Below are 17,703 nucleotides of genomic sequence, written 5' to 3'. Positions count from 1 at the left end.
GAATCAACCATGAGCCGTCCAGTTTACGTACGCATGCACGTGTACGTTATATACATATTCGTATCTTTTGTGGGTTTAGGGTGCTTCCGGGCTACATAAAAGTGTTGTTATAATTCTTGTTGTTGTTTAGCCCAAGGCCAGTTCTGATTAATAGAGCTACGACCAAAATTCTTTTCGGGCTCGATAAAATCAATACCAGTTGAGCGCTTGAGTGAATGTAATCGACTTCTCTTTCCCTTCAACATCCTTGATGTTGTGTCATAATTAGAAAACAGAATCTGTTGCAGCTGTTGTTATTGCTATTGTTCTTGTTTTCTTCTAAATCCATTTAAATTCGCTAAAGACATTTATATCCTTCTGAGAACCGTATTAAAGTGGGTGAACAAAGTGATGGGGGCTAGGTAGCTAAAGGAGGGGGGTATTGACGGGAAAGTAACAGCTGTCACCATAGTAACACGCTTAAAATGAAAAGCTTAATCTTAAGTAGATGAAATAGAAAATAGGCCGAGTCGTTAAGACGCTTGCTATGTAGTATTTCTTTCGGGTTCCGGAGTTCGAATTCCGCGTTCTGGAGTTTATAAAACTAAAGTACTTATGTAAATTATTTTTCTTTCTCTCTGAATTGTCTCTGTTGCAAGGTTTGAACATGAAACTACCAAATTCTTCGAGTTGAAAACCGATATTCTACCGCAATTGTGTAAGAATTCACTGATAAAAATATGAAAGACTACCCGAGGATTTGTCGCCAAAAAGAACTTAAAACATAAATAAATATTTTTTTAATGATATTCTATTGATTTTATTACCAACTTAATGGTTATGTAGTAGGCCCACGATTGAGAGATCAAGGAGTTCAATTCCTGGCCTGAGGGGCCGTATTGTCATCTCAATGAAGAAACTACATTATTTCACATGCATCCAGTCCACTCACCCATAAAATAGTACCAACTGGGTGCTAGTACAGCTTACTCTCTCTCTCCAGCTATCTATATATCTATCTCTCTCTCTCTCTCTCTCTATCAATCTATCTAGTTATATATATCTCTCTCCAACTGTCAGATCCAGGATGAGACACTGCGTCAAGGGTGAGCGACCCGACAAGGTGTCTATATTTGCTCACAAACTCTCAGGTTCACAAATCTATTCTACAGTATCAACACCATCTGGATTTAGATTTCTAAAAATGCAAAATGTATAAATCAGAGTTAGTCCCGATCATATAACAGCTATTAGAACTAGAATGAGCTTACACACCACCAACAAACTGAAAACCAAAAAAATATGCAGCATACAATTGATCACACTCAAAAATAGGCACATCTGTTTAACATATATTACTCTGATAAAACGAAGGTCCGCGGCATTGTATGGAGAAGCTAAAACTATCAGCCCAAATGCAACATATAACAATATCACAACATATAACATACAACATTTCTGTCATCACCAAACTGAAGAAGGATGTATTCCAGTCATAATTAAAATTATAGGACTTGTCTTATGGCCATCCGAAGTAACCGCTGGGAGGCGCAATCAATTGAAGCATAGTCATTCATTTAAAGTTAACCAAATATCACTTGATTAACAATAACTGAGTTGCAGCTTAAACTTACGCAACGCAGCATCCGAAATATTAGGTTGTTTCACATAAAATGTCGCATTTTTAATTACTTGTTATTTCAGTCATTTAAAAACTCAGTTATGTAAACCTTGCATTCAATCTTGACACTTTTTCTTTCCCTAAAATGTTGGTATACAAAATTCGTACCCACGAATCTTATAAAAATGATAACCAAAAAATGTTAAGTGATTTTCTCCTATGAGTATAAGTTGGGTCACTCTGCCGCATAAGCTCTACAGAATATCAAGCGTGTCTTTCGTTGACTTTCAGAACTGTTCAGAAATGGTTCCAAAACTCTCGTTCAGGAGATGATAGCCTTGAAAATAAACCAAGGGGTAGGCCAAAATCAATTATTAGGCATGATGGATTAAATGCTTTGGTTAAAAAAAATCCGAGAACAAAGATTCGAAAACTTTCATCAGAACTCCGAACATCTCGCACAACTGTGTCTGGACACCTGCAGAAAATTGGAAAAGTCAAGAAAACAGATAGGTTTGTTCCGCATCAACTGAATGATATCCAAAAAACAGACGCCTCGAGGTATGCTCCTTGTTACTTTCTCGTTGAAAAAATACCATTTTTGCTTCAAATCATTACTTTTGAGGATAAATGGAAACTCTTTAGTAACATCAGGAGAACAGAACAGGGATTAGATGCAGGAGAGTCACCTAAGCACTACCCAAACACACTATTTCACCCTAAAAAGTTAGTGGTTACTGTATAGTGGTCTGCGGAGGCAGTTATTCATTATTCATTTTTGCAACAAGGAAAATACGGTGGCAGCAACATCGCATTGCCACTGATTGTATGCATAAGAATTTGAAAAAGAAGTAACCCAGACAAGTAAACAGAGATGTCCCAATTTTGATCCGTGACAATGCACGTCCTCACACTCCTCAAGCAACGGTTCAAATGTTGCAAAACCTGAATTATGATATTTTGCAACAGTCTCCCTATTCCCCTGATATCACTCCTACTGATCATCACTTATTTAAACATTTTGGGTTTTTCCTATGCAATAAAACATTCTTAAATAGAGTAGAGGTAAGGTAATAGAAGCATTTGAACAGTTTATCACAACAAAAAATGATTTTTTTTCTTAGGTGGAATATATGACATAGAGAAACGTTCGCAAAAAAGTCATAAATGAACATTGGATCATTCTTTGATTAAATACATCAGTTCGCTAACAATTCTGAAACATGTTATTATTATCTTTCAAATACATTTCACGTGTAACAACCTAATATAATGAAAATAAAACATTTGTACTTGCTGCAGCAAATAACATTCTCTGGGATTCTAGTAATAACAATGCAGCTAAATTTAGTATATATCTACATGTAACAGATCTATCTATCTGTCTGTCTATCTATCTATCTATCTATCTATCTATCTATCTATCTATCTATCTATCTATCTATCTATCTATCTATCTATCTATCTATCTATCTATCTTCTATCTATCTATCTCTCTCTCTCTCTCTATCTCTCTCTCTCTCTCACTCTCTCTCTCTCTCTCTCTCTCTCTATATATATATATATATATATATATATATATATATATATTGGCAATATATATATATATTTGCCAATATATATATTGGCAATACGGTAAGATAACAAAAGAAAGAAAGAAACCTCAATATTATGTAAATAGAGGAAATTTATCTATAAAATAATATGTTACATTACTCAATAGTCAAGATAAAACTGAGTTTAAGATGCCGAAGTGTTTTATCTTGACTATTGAGTAAATGTAACATATTATTTTATATATATATATATATATATATATATGCTTGGAGAAAATTAAATTCGAAAACTATATTATGTAACCATTATTATTTTATCATATTTATTTCTACATTGCCCACAGGGGGCTAGAAACAGAGGGAACAATCAAGTACACACAAAGGGATTAAGTCGAATACATGGAGCCCAGTGAATAACTGGCACCCAATTAATCGACCTCCGATTGATGAAAGTCGACCTCAGCAGAATTTGAACACAGAACGTAACGTCAGAAAAAATACCTATTTCTTTAATTCCCACAAGGGGCTAAACACAGAGGGAACAAATAAGGACAGACAAATGGATTAAGTCGATTATATCGCCCCCAGTGCGTAACTGGTACTTATTTAATCGACCACGAAGGGATGAAAGGTAAAGTCGACCTCGGCGGAATTTGAACTCAGAACGTAGCGGCAGACGAAATACCTAGTTCTTTACTACCACAATACCTATTTCTTTACTACCCACAAGGGGAAAAACAAGGACACCCACAGAGGGGACAAACAAGGACAGACAAAGGGATTAAGCTGATTACATCGACCCCAGTGCGTAACTGGTATTTAATTTATCGACCCCGATAGGATGAAAGGTAAAATCGACCTCGGCGGAATTTGATCTCAGAACGTAACGGCAGACGAAATACTACTAAGCATTTTGCCCGGCGTGCTAACGACTCTGCCAGCTCGCCGTCCTACGTATTTCTTATATTAAATTGAAATAAACAAATATTCTGACTCGCCCTTTTACGTGGCTTCCATCGTAGAGACATTTTACTGCCTACATGACATTTGACCTTAATGCCATTAGTTTCAACAATGTTTTTAACGCTTTATGGGTGTAGAATTGTGACTCATCCTCCAGCGTTACTTCACATAGTTAACGTAATAGAAAAACATTCAGTCTTCAACTTGGTGTCCGGTACTCTATTCTCCACAATAATATCAGCTAAACATCCTCTACACAGAGATATAAACATTAACATAACTTACAACAAAAATATTTTTGATCATATTTGTTTTATTTCATCAGACACGCATGATTAATCACGTAAAATATCACAATATATTTATAAAATTACAGTACGCACAAGCGCAAAAAAAAATCATTGTAAACAGCTTCAAAACCATTGGGTTTTTTCATTGATTACAAGGTCGTTAACTCGCCCGATATTTCAAAGAATATTGATAAGGAACAAAAGAAATATAGACAGAGAAGTAAAAATAATTACTAACATATAAGAAAACCGCTAAATGTATATGAAAAAGTATGTTTTGTATGATGAGAAAGAATTCTTAATACTCCGATTTCTCCTCTTAATGATCTATGGTAAAGGCAATATTTGTTAAGGCGGCGAGCTAGCAGAAACTTTAGCACACCGGGCGAAACGCTTAGCGATTTTTCATCTGTCTTTATGTTCTGAGTTCAAATTCCGCCGAGATTGACTTTGCCTGTCATCCTTTCAGGATCAAGAAATTAAGTACCAGTTGTGTACTTGGGTCAATGTACTCGAATGGCCTCCTTTCCCAAAATTTCTGGTCTTGTGCCTAGAGTAGAAAAGAATATTAATATTTGTTACTTTCTTATATTTGCTTTCCAGAAAATCAAGTGGTACTTTGACATTAAATGTGAAATATATTTGTCAACAAAGTGTTTGGTTATTTGCTTTATTGTGCTTTAATACGTTAACAGTTCTTTTCAGGGTAACATACTATTTCAATTGACCTGGAGGTTAATATATTGGATATGTTTTAACATAGCTTTACAACCCTACAATTCATTAAATTATTGGTTTGTTTAGGAAATTAAAATAATGCACGTCGTATGAGTTGAAAAATTTTATTTTCCCTCAATAATACATTTTTATCTCATAGACATATTATGTACAAAACCCCTCGAATATAAAACTTGCTGAAATTTATAAATTTCTTAAACATACAAAATGGATTACAAAATTGTAAAATTTTGTAAGATTGTAAAAAGATTACAAAAAGAATTAAACGAGGATATTTTATTCAAAGAAAACGCCATTTCTTTATATCTTCAATATATGTCTTTTTTTTCCTGAGTTATAAAATATCTATGGGGTATTTTATATTCCTTCTTCCGGCCCATAACTTTTTTTACCAGCCATTAGTGAGTACAATACTCACCAAATAATAAACGCAGTCATAAATCTTTAATTAATATTTCTGATATTGGGCACAAAATTTGAAATTTACTTCAAATGGAATATTCGTACTGAAAGCATTACGTCTAGTTCGTGGTTATTGTATGGAGAACTACGAATAAAGCAGCATATTCAGATATTCGGTGACACATTTTTCCTACTCATAAAAGAACAATAATCTAAAACGTGCTAGAAGACTATTATTCTTCTCTCTCTCTCACTTTCACATTCTCTGTTTCTATATCTTACTCCCTCTCTCTTTCTCCCCCTCTCTCTCTTTCCATGAAGATAGACATATAGACAATTGAAGCTGTATTTCTATATTTGTGCGTGTCTGCATGTGTGTGTATTCACGCACTGACACATATTCATGTATATATTTTTATTTCCTTTTACTTGTTTCACTCGTTAGACTGCGGACATGTTGAGACATATATATATATTTAAAGACTCAGAATTATATCACTAACAACAAAGATAATATAATTTTCAGTTATGACGAAAACTTCTTCGAGTTTATCTCCACATATTCAATAATGTTATATTTCATTAAATGAAATAAGCCATTGTTTGCTTGTAGCAAGATAAGCACAACCCTTAATATTTATGGATGAGGGTATAGAGTTGTAGCAGACATAGTTTGGAGTTTCTATAAATCAATAAACAGAAGATACGGAAATATTTTACCGTAGATTTTCTCTGGCTGATAAGTGAAGGCGAATTCAGAATTTCCTGATTATAATGCGCTCTCTAATTATGAAATTAATCTAGTGCTTACAAAGCAAAACATTTAGTGGGCTGAATCCAGCAAGAATTACTTGTCTCTGTCAAACATACACTTTAGTTACGATGTTATGGTTCAAAAATAAATTATTGTGCTGGTAAAAGTTGGGTGCCTCGGATGATATCGATTCAGATAAATTCGAGTCTATGGATAAGTGATATTAGATCATATTACTAATAGATAAAATATAAGAAACGAAAGAAAGATAGAGAAAGGAGAGATACAAATGTGATAACTGGATATTCAGAGAGAATTTGGTTGATATAGATTCAGTAATATCGCTTGGCAAAGTTCCAAATATATGGCAAAAGACCGCTTTTGTTGCATTTGTTAATATGGAGACACATGTTATAAGGCAGCAAACTAGCAGAATCGCTGGCACGTTGAGAAAAATGCTTGGTGGCAGTTCGTCTGTGTTTACGTTCTGAGTTCAAATTTTGCTGATGTCGGCTTTGTCCGTCATTCTTCGAGGGTCAATAAAATGATGACCAATTGAAAACTAGGGCTGATGTAATCAACTCATCCCCTACCTAAAAATTTCATGCTGAGTAACCGATCGCGAAGAAACCTTCGCTCTCTCTCTCTCTCTCTCTCTCTCTCTCTCTCACACACACACACATTTTCTCACTATTACTTTTGTTTTGTATTACGTGATGCATCTCTACTTATCTTCTTTCCTATGTTTGATAAATACATTTTCTTTTCGCAGTTTCCTAACTTTGTATTTCTACGCTTTGCTGGTCTGGCTCTATGTAGTATTAGCTATTTCTTCACACACGTTTTGCCTCATATTTTATACACACACACACACACACACACACACACACACACACACACAAAGCAAACACACATATACTTTATCTCTCTCACATATTCACACATATATATTCGGCATGATACATTGCTAGCCACTACACATTCTTTATTTTCTCTCCTTGTTTTTTTCTGTGTTCCTTTCTGTGGAAGAGCGTAGGCTCGAAACGGTAAAGACTTTTTCACTTCCCGAGCGTTAGACTAATACATCCGTTTGTTCTCTAGACCATCTGTCTTTGTCTTTTGTTTTTTTGTGAATTCTCCCCTATGTATATATATATATATATATATATATATATGTGTGTGTGTGTGTGTGTGTGTGTGTGTGTGTGTGTGTGTACTAATAAGATGTTAGAGGTATTAATATTGTTGATGGCATCGTCTTTTTCTAACATGTCATATAGGGCTCGTATAATTTATCCATCTTAATGAGTGCTTTACGACCATCTCTGTAACCCTGAGCAAAATGTCTTAACTGAGTTTAACTTTAAAGGATTTAGTTAAACGAAAGATCTATTGCAACGTCAATCAGATAAAAGATAATACGTATATCTTAATGTCAAGTAGCAGATACAAATCCACATTTTCAAATAATCTTAACAATGTAATTAGCTCTCAACAAATTCATTCGGCAAATAACGTTTTAACAATTACCTGTATACACTGTTTCACTTTAATACGCCTTGTCTTCAGCTCGCTTTATATTTATTGTCATAAATAACATCCATCTGTCAATATGTTTTCACGATTATACTTAATACCCGCGCTTTAAAGAGACAGTTTTGAAAAGAATTTATAACCGCATTCGTCTTATATAACTTACATGTCTTTCTTTCTGTCCAGTCATATAACGAATAGAGATTCAAAGGAAGCGGGACAAACATCACTTTTAATTGAGTCTACACAATAATAGGCTCTTCTTTGTTTGACTTCTCTACCATACGCTTTCAGTCAATTAATTCCATTGTTTTCTTCTTTGGGTTTTTATTATTATTATTATTATTATAATTCTTCTTCTTCTTCTTCTTCTTCTTCTTCTTCTTCTTCTTCTTCTTCTTCTTCTTCTTCTTCTTCTTCTTCTTCTTCTTCTTCTTCTTCTTCTTCTTCTTCTTCTTCTTCTTCTTATTATTATTATTATTATTATTATTATTATTATTATTATCATGCTTGCTCTTATATATCATATACCACGAAGAATGCCACATAAATTTTTGTATTGTATGAACAATATCTCCCGTCTCTCTCTCTCTCTCTCTCTCTCTCTCTCGTTACTACGCCGGAAAAATTTCAATGGCTACAACAAACTTGATGTTATCTTCCATATTGATTATATCTGTTTGTATATTCCTTCTTGAAATTCTATGAAGACATTGCTGACGGGGATGATGATAAGTAGGGGAGATGAGTGTGCGAGGCGATGGGGTGGGGGAATGTAGGAAATAGGAGCGTTATTGTTGATGATATTGGGAGACGAAGAGGAGGAGTATAAATTTTATACCGTTTGCCTCGAATTTTCTGGGTTTTTTTTTCAATAACAACGCACCAATTAGACTGAAATGAAAATATAAAAAAATATTACCAGCTCTCTTCATACTAGCAAGGGAATAGTAAGTGAATTACAACAACAACAACAGCAACAACTAATAATAATAATAATAATAATAATAATAATATAATAATAATAATAAATGCTCCGATGCAATACCAGACACTGGTTCTCATGGCTTCTGATCTTAACTAATTGAAAGTGTTATCATGTACTTGTTTTATCTTTATATAAAAGATAGGCTACAGTAAATATTCTGCTCAATACCATACATTGGCTTATCAGTTGCCTGACCGTAACCGGTTGAGCATGTCCCTTAATGGCGGCCGATATGTGCCTCTCTGACGACATGCAGAAGTAGTGATAGAGCATCATAACCATATGTCGAGAGGAATTCTTTGGGGTTTGAATTCCCCTCCGGCATCATGAGTGTTTCATTCATAATCCTTGGCCAACCCTTATTTAGGGACAATTTCAGCAGGAAAATTGGGTCCCACCTGCAGAATTTTAACTCAGAAGGTAGCGACGGGCGAAATACCGCTATGCGTTTCGTTTAGCATGCTAACGACTCTTCCAGCCTCGTCGTTTTAATAATAATAATAATAATAATAATAATAATAATAATAATAATAATAATAATAATAAGCGTATATAACTTCTGTATACAATTCTCAGGTCTATTTAATCCTCTTACAATGTTCTCTCTGTGATGGTTGTGATGATGAACTTAAAGTGCTCGAGTTGGGGCAGTTCCCGTCCAAGTGACCATTCAGGGTTGTCAACAGGGATCTTAGTTCACAGAGTATCAACGTATGATATGATAATTATATAACATATGGTATTATTATAAACAGAGCAAATTTTAACTATTTGTCCGCAGACTGAAAAATGATGAGCAATCTTAATCGATTATCGAATCTTATTTGGTTCTCATTATATATATATATATATATATACCGGAGTAAGCACATAAATGTGAAACAAGGTGGAAAAAAGAGTACTCAAATACCAGAGGTAGAGTAATATGCTTTATATAAAGCAGCAGAAATATAACAAAAGATGTTACTCAGAGTTTCACGTTCCCGTTCGTCGGACAGTTTTGTTAACGGTAGTAAAAGTGGGCGCTGGTGAACGTGGCTGGAATTAGGTCTTTGATTTATAGAAGGAAGATACTGGAAAACAAAGCTAAACCGTGGAACGCACCAGAGTGGATCGGGAATGGAGAGAGAATTTGTGCCTTTGACACATGTCACGATGGTATGGTTTAATAGGAAGTTGCCGTTCCTAGATAAGAGATGAGTAGAAGTAAGTAGATGGAAAATTTACATAGCTGATCCACTGAAGGAGCGAGAGATATTCAAGAAGTTAGCGAACATTGTTTCAATAACTCTTTATAACTTTAAACATGTTAGAGGTGAGTTTAACGATGATGTTTCGATGCATCAGAGAGGTTGCTTTCAGCGGAATGGGACTTTTCAAAACAGACTTCCAAATGTCATGGTATACTGCTGGATAGAGTGAGATATTAAAAAGTTTGTGGCTAATAGGAGAAGGTTCTGGATCACAAGTATAATGCCAGGTCCGGTGACCAATTGATTCGAAGTAATTTTGCAGGATTTCCCATAATAATTATCATATATAATATCTGAACAAGATGCCTAAGTACCTCCTCTTATATGTCCTCAAGGCATTGTCGCTCACATACACCACTGACATTGTATAGAATTTAAGAAGTAATGCAGCAGAAGCTGCCTTTCAAACTGGCAGAGAATTGTAGACTCCCGTAAATTAAAAAACTCAAAGCGAGTATTGACAGTAGATGGACATCGTAACCGAAAGAATCAACCTTCCAATCTTCGTATATGTACTTACATACATACACTTGTGCGTGCGCGCAAGTACAAAGATACACAAACACGCCCATAGATGGATGGATAGATAGATAGATAGATGGATAGATAGATAGATTGGTAGGTAGGTAGATAGGTAGGTAGGTAGGCAGATAGATAGATAGTTGTTGATATAGATATGCTGCAGGAAAGAGGATATATTTACCTAAGCAAAGGACACAACTAAAGTAATACATCAATTCTATTCTATATGTCAATAAAAATGTCTCCTCAAATCTCCCTGATTTTTTCCGTTCCTTCCGACCTAGATGTATGGATCGAATGTGATTCCCATTAATTTGCACATCACCATCTATACTAATAAGAATGACAAAGGCCGATAATGAGGAGTCCGATAAAATGTTGCTAAAATGTTTTACACATTTGCTTAGAATCGTAACCATGTCATCGACGGCTTTTGTATTTGTCAGTTTCGTACGAGGAAATAGGAAGAAAGAAGGAAGAAACAGAAGAGGAAGAGGGGAAAGAATAGACAAAAGAACCAGAATTGCATTAAGTAACGACAGATATCACCACTTAACGGCTCTCCGAAAAGTATTCATTAACATCGATGAAGCAATAACGAAGAAAACTGAAACCAACTGACGAAAATGTTGATAGTTTTTCGTGCAAGCAATATATTAACCTCTTTTCTGCATGTCATTGCTCTTTTCCCATTTGCCAACTGACAACATTTGTAGATACATAAATGGAATACAAATCCAATAAACAAAATACACATTTAACCATTAACAAAGCGTAATTAAACAATAAGAATGTAAACAGTATTATTCGGTCAAAAGTTTGTAGAACTGGAATTTGATGCGGAGAGTAACTGAAAACATGACATGCAGAATACAACTTTAACTGTATCAAATGAATTCGTTCGAAATAAAATGAAATATAGATAAAAATAAATACTCTTCTTTGAACCTAAATTTGCAATGATAATTTTGTCCAAGAATGCTTGTTATAAAACATTGCAAAACAAAGTAACATTACTACGTGGTCGATCTATCACTAAAAGTAGCAACCAATTGTTACATTCAAGATTCTTGGAAATATGGGGGACACTTTGGTCAGAAAAGTCATTAATTATCTCTCTGTCTCTATCTCTGTCCGTCTGTTTGTCTGTCTGTCTGTCTGTCTGTCTCTCTCTCTCTCTCTCTCTCTCTCTCAGAAAATATATTATGCTGAAATCTCATACAAGACAGGTCTGCTCGTTCAGTGCTTATACAGGACTAAATAACAAAATTGTTATTGAATGTTCTCATCCAGTTTCAAACAACACAGATATTTGCCATTAGACATGGAATTCATAATCATTTAAAAACCATTCTACGGTTAATTATGACATGAGACGTTCAGGTCGCTATGACAAACAATAGCGATATCTATAAATTTATGACACCCAGATATGTTTTAGCAGCAGTAACTTTATAACTACTACTACTACTACTACTACTACTACTACTACTACTACTACTACTGCTGCTGCTGCTACTGCTGCTGCTGCTACTACTACTACTACTACTACTATACTACTACTACTACTACTACTACTACTACTACTACTACTATCTCCATCATGACCACTATTTCTACAAAGACGATGACGGAGAAAATGAAAATGAAGTAGTAACAATGATGGAGCCGGTGGGTTGAATAGCGATAGATATCAGTATTTCTCTGCGTCGAAAAGTTATTTCATTAACACCATTCAAATAAGAGCGAAGAAAGCTGAAATAAGCTGATAAGAATGTTGATGGATTTTCGTCTAAGGATTGCATTAACCTAGTTTCTACATGTCATTGCTCTTTTCTTAATTATTAACTAGTAACCAAATGTAGACACAATAACGGAATACAAGTTAAGCACTTTGTAAATTCAGTCATAAACAAAGTATCGGATAGTAACAATCAAAACAGTACTATGCTGTTTAAAATTCCATGGATCCTGTATCGTTTAGAATTTTCATATATAAGACGTTAAAACAGGAGATTAGAAACGGTTTATAGATTGAATCGAATGGGCAGGTAACCAATAATTATCATAACAATTATATCGCAGAAAGGCATAGGGAAACAAATATGAAGAGAATAGCCAGAATCGCCTATTAAATTGACCCAGTACTTGAGGTGTCCTTTATTTTAGGACTCGTTAAGGTTTACAGGCACAGTTAACCCATACGGAATTTGAAGAAGCGTAAAAATTTAAAAAAAGGAGGCTCCGGTCAAGCAACCGTAAGACGCGTTTGGTCTTAATGACCGAGCACACATTTCCGTATTCCCTGCCTTCACAACATTCACCAAATCTATCCAGCGGTGATCGCTTTTATTCCTTTATTATTTTACTAGTTTCGACCTTTTGACTGCGACCATTCTGGAGTACTTCTCGAAGGGTTTTAGTAGAACAAATCGGCTGCGGGGCTTATTTTTAAAGAAGCCTAGTGCTTATTTTATCGATAATTTATTGATAACAACGGTTATGAAGCGGCGATGGGGGATAAAAACAGACGCAAACACACACACACAAGTGTGTTGGTGTGTTTATATATATATATATATATATATATACATATATTTGTTGAAATGGAAAGATGAATTTTCTTGTTACAGATTATTCAAAAGTTTAACCGATACCTGGGTAGCAAAAATCAGAGCAGAAAAAAACACGGTTGGAGATAAGACCATTTGGTGTTGCAACCGTGCGTTGGTGCGGATAATTGAAGTTTAATATAATTAGTGAATGGAAGAAATGGAGTTGAACGAAGATTGTACAGAATTCCTTTTATTACATTCTACACATGTTTCAAAGGCCACAATTTTCCAAATTCTGATTAAATAAGGATACCATATTGCAGCTTTCTCTTCAGGAAAAAGCAGGAATTACGTTGACAGAACAAAACATATATATATATATATATATACGATGGGCTTCTTTCAGTTTCCGTCAACCAAATCCACTCAAAAGGCATTGGTTGGCTCGAGGCTATAGTAGAAGACACTTGCCCACGGTGCCACGTAGTGGGATTGAACCCCGAACCATATAGTTTGGAAGCAGGCTTCTTACCACTCAACCACGACTGTACATACAGTCTTATGAAATTGGGCTTGGTCCAAGCGTTAACGTCTTTGTCACCGATGTCTTTTATCGCGGCCATTGTGTTCTTTCTTCCAAAACTTGAAGTGTTATTCTCAGAGCATGTAAGAAACCTATTAACGGTTCCTTGAGGAATGCAAGAATATTTCTTAGCCGTATTAGCAATTCATGTGCATGTCATTTTTCTCCAAGATCTTTTGTACAGCTTCAAACAAAAATGCACATCTGTATGCGTTCATATTTAGATTATTTTCTGTTGAAATTTATGTATTCAAAGGGCAATTCTTCCACCCAAATTCTCGTCATTTGTGTTGGTGTGATTTTAAAAATTTGTTGTGGACATTTTCATGTATGCAACGCTAGGATTATCAGCTACAGTTTTAATCTCTATAACAGGACTAATTCTTCACAAAATGCTGTTGTAAAGTTTTGGTTTGTTGTACATAAACTCCCGGAAAACATTTGCCTCCAGTTTTTCTACGGAGCACCATTTTGTTCGGACAAAGTAAAATGAAATTGCATGCCACAAAATAATTTTATTGTTTTGGATGATGCATGGGCAGACTACCAATGCTCTGTATACAATCTATTCTTCTGTTCAGTAAAAAATTTGGTCCATTCCCTAGCCAAGAACGCACCGGAAATAACGTCATAAGGGGTCAGCCACGAATAATAATGGTAATAGTAGTAACAATAGCAAGGGCATTCAGAGAGAGCAAACCTCCGCCAAATCAACACCAACGTCCTCTCAACGATTAACCAGAGATGATTTTTAAAATGAGGATATCGGAAACAATTTCGACTGCTCTCACAAACGAGAATACTGAAAAATGAAAATGACCTCTCGCAAAAATTAAGTAGAAAATAAAGCAAGAAAAATAATCCAGAACCATTGGCCGGTACCAGATTGATATCAAAATCTAAGCCGCTCGTGCTAGTCACGAGGCTATACATCCCTTCCACTGACAGCATTGTCCGACTGGCCTAGGGCTGTGAGCGTTTGGAGACACTCTAGGTACCAAGTGCCCTGCCTCGGTCTACGCCTGATCCAGGACTGTAGCTCCGTGAATGAGACGAGGTACGGAAAAGCGAGTTCAACAAACGGCGACCATACCTGCTCATCATTAAGGCATCCTTGGAGATAGCGCATTTCTGCGCATCCTCAGTCATGAATGTCCCATCCTCCACATGTTATGTGGCGGATGCGATGAACGCATTTGCCACCTCCACCCGATCTTTCAGGGGCAGATTCTCCGCCCATTTGTGGGTGAGACTGGCCATCCTGTCACCTCGCTTCAGTCTTTGTCTACTTGAAGATCCGGACGGGAACAGACTCCGAGCTACTTAACAGGTCCTCCCGTCCAGCGTTCCGCAGCGCTGTCGATTGGCATGGTCCTGCCTCTCCAGGTGCTGAGCTGCAGGCCCACTGAATTCTCCTGGTTTATTATTACTCCTGTCACCGCTTCGTATTCCTTTAGGATAGTACCACCATCTCGATTTCCGAGATGTCCGACAATATCACGGCGACGTCGCCCGCATAAGCCGATACGAACCTTCCGCATCTCAGTTCACCCGGGATACACTTCGAAACTTCCGGCTCCTGCAGTAATGGTTTGAGTGCCAGTACGTAGAGAAATGGTGAGAGTAGGCATCTTTGACGGACCGAACGTACGATACTAAACGATTCCGAAAACGGCCATTTACTTTGACTACCGAACAGATGTCGCTGTACATTGCAGTGATCCAGCATCTAAAAGTGGGACCGAAACCAGCCGTTTGAGGACAGCTTCCAAGTACAGATGGTAGACCAAATCAGAAGCTTTCGACTTAACCACATGTTTCAGAGCCCTACCCATGCCAGGTAATTTACCAACTCTCTCTCTCTCTCTCTCTCTCTCTCTCTCTCTCTCTCTTTCTCTGATGTATTGCATGAGGTGGGGGTGGTCGTGTATAGTTCTGCTGGAGATGCGCAAGTCTGTCAACGACAAACGCCAAACTAGTTGTTAACACCTTGGCCAAAATTTTACAATCTGTATTTAGCAGAGTTATCGACGTTAAGTTATCAATAATGTTCCCCACCATCCTGTTCGGATCCTTTCTCAGTAGCGTCATCAGATCTCGCCTTGCATATCTGGGTATTCTCCCATTCTGCTGCCAGACATCTTCCAAAATATCACCAAACATGTTTAGCATATGTATATAAAGCTCGAAGGGCAGTCCATCTAATCTCGAAAACCTATCCCTCGTGCAACTAGCCAACGCGCCCTTTACATCTTCAGCTGTTATCATCATTTCGCAGAACTCGACGTCCATCACTGAAACCGCAGCATACCATCAAGGTAGGAAGTGAAGCTCACCTTTAGATCCGGACCACCGTACAGCCCGTAGAGTTCAGTAAACTGCCGCTGAAATTCCGCAGAAATCTGATCCAATTCGAGTAGCATGCGCCTGTCCTGACCCCTCAAGGACCGAATTGCAGTTTTATTAGCACGTGTGCCTCGGCCACTCGGGCCCATCGAAAGTCTTTCGTTCTCTTCTGCTTTAGAGCAAGTGCCCTAGCTCTGACAATGCTACCTTCATGCTTGGTGTTGAAGAATTGGTTCAGATGTAATCTCGCTGCCAGCATGTCGGTCGTTATGCTTCTACTGAATGCCTCTTGTAATTTCTTAACTAGGCTTTCCTCTACTCTAGTCTTCTCTATCGCCAGTTCCCGGCCAAATTCTACTCCTTCTAATCTAATAGTCCGTTTTAGAGGTCCCCCACCATCGATCGTTGACGACTGCACGCGTCAACTTGCAATGGACTAACTTGCTAAGCCGGTCTCTGAAAGCTTGACGAGCCGGGAAGGACGCGAACAGCTTCCGGCGTCCGGGTCTGTGACTATGGCGCCTATTTAGGTTTGTGTTCTGTGTAGTTGACGAATTAAAATTGTGGACAACCTATGCTATTCATATCTGCTGGCCTACAAAATAGCTATCTAGGTAAGATCTAGATGACCCGACACTGTTTGCCCATGTCTACACTGGAGTATTCGTGAAATACAGTCTGAACCTGTCTGCCTGCTGGAAACGACTGATCACATTTGCGAGGCTTGCGCACCCACCTTTCCTATCTGCTAGGCTCACCAAATCCACACGTGTATCCAAAATGACATTCATTCCAATCGCCCACTAACACTGAAGAGCGAGACGTCCCTAGAAAGGCCGCAAAGCATCTAAAGAACTCCTGCTGCCCCACTCCAATCAGTACGTACACTGCGACAAGTCTAAAAGCACTGTCTTTGTTATCAGTTATCATTCACGTCCAGGACCACGGACTTAACTTCCGGGTCCAGGAAGACCGACCGTATCTCGAGATCTGCGCCTTTTCTGAACAACAGTTCCACCCCAACTCATTCTCGGTCGACTAAGAGATGCAAAAATCTCAGAGTCGTCGAAAATGGGAAGCACAGCCCGTGTGTCCGCGATCCTGATCTCATTTACGACTATTACATCCAGACTTAGGCACCTGAGGTGATTGCGCAAACGTCCTTGATTCCACGATGACCGCAGGTCACGTACATTTATACAACCCACTTTAAGAACTACCATGCAGGCCAGGAAGTACAGAAAGGAAAAGGGAGTTTTGTTTGCGATCGAGTGGTTCTCTCACCCCGTATGTTTCGTTGGGTTTCTCTGGGAAACCCCGTAAAAGCCATCTGCTGGCCGTTACACTGGTAGATCCAATGTCATACGTGTAGCCCCGCTGAATGCTCGTATAAGACTCTGCTGTCATTCGTACCAACATTAGGCTTTCTGGCACTCTAAAAGTGTTGGGGCTGCAGATAATCCTCTCTGTCTCAATGTTCTCGTTTTGTGCTATGAGAGCCATCAGTTTTCATTGGCCCTCCTTACTAGCATGAAATTCACCTGACTTTTTGTTGCTGTTGCTCTTCTTGTTTTTGTCGACATAGGTTGTGGTGCTTTCGTTGGACATTTGTTTCTGCTC

This window comes from Octopus sinensis, linkage group LG11 (genome assembly GCF_006345805.1).
Source record: "Octopus sinensis linkage group LG11, ASM634580v1, whole genome shotgun sequence".
NCBI lineage: Eukaryota > Metazoa > Mollusca > Cephalopoda > Octopoda > Octopodidae > Octopus > Octopus sinensis.
This window is presented reverse-complemented; position numbering follows the sequence as displayed.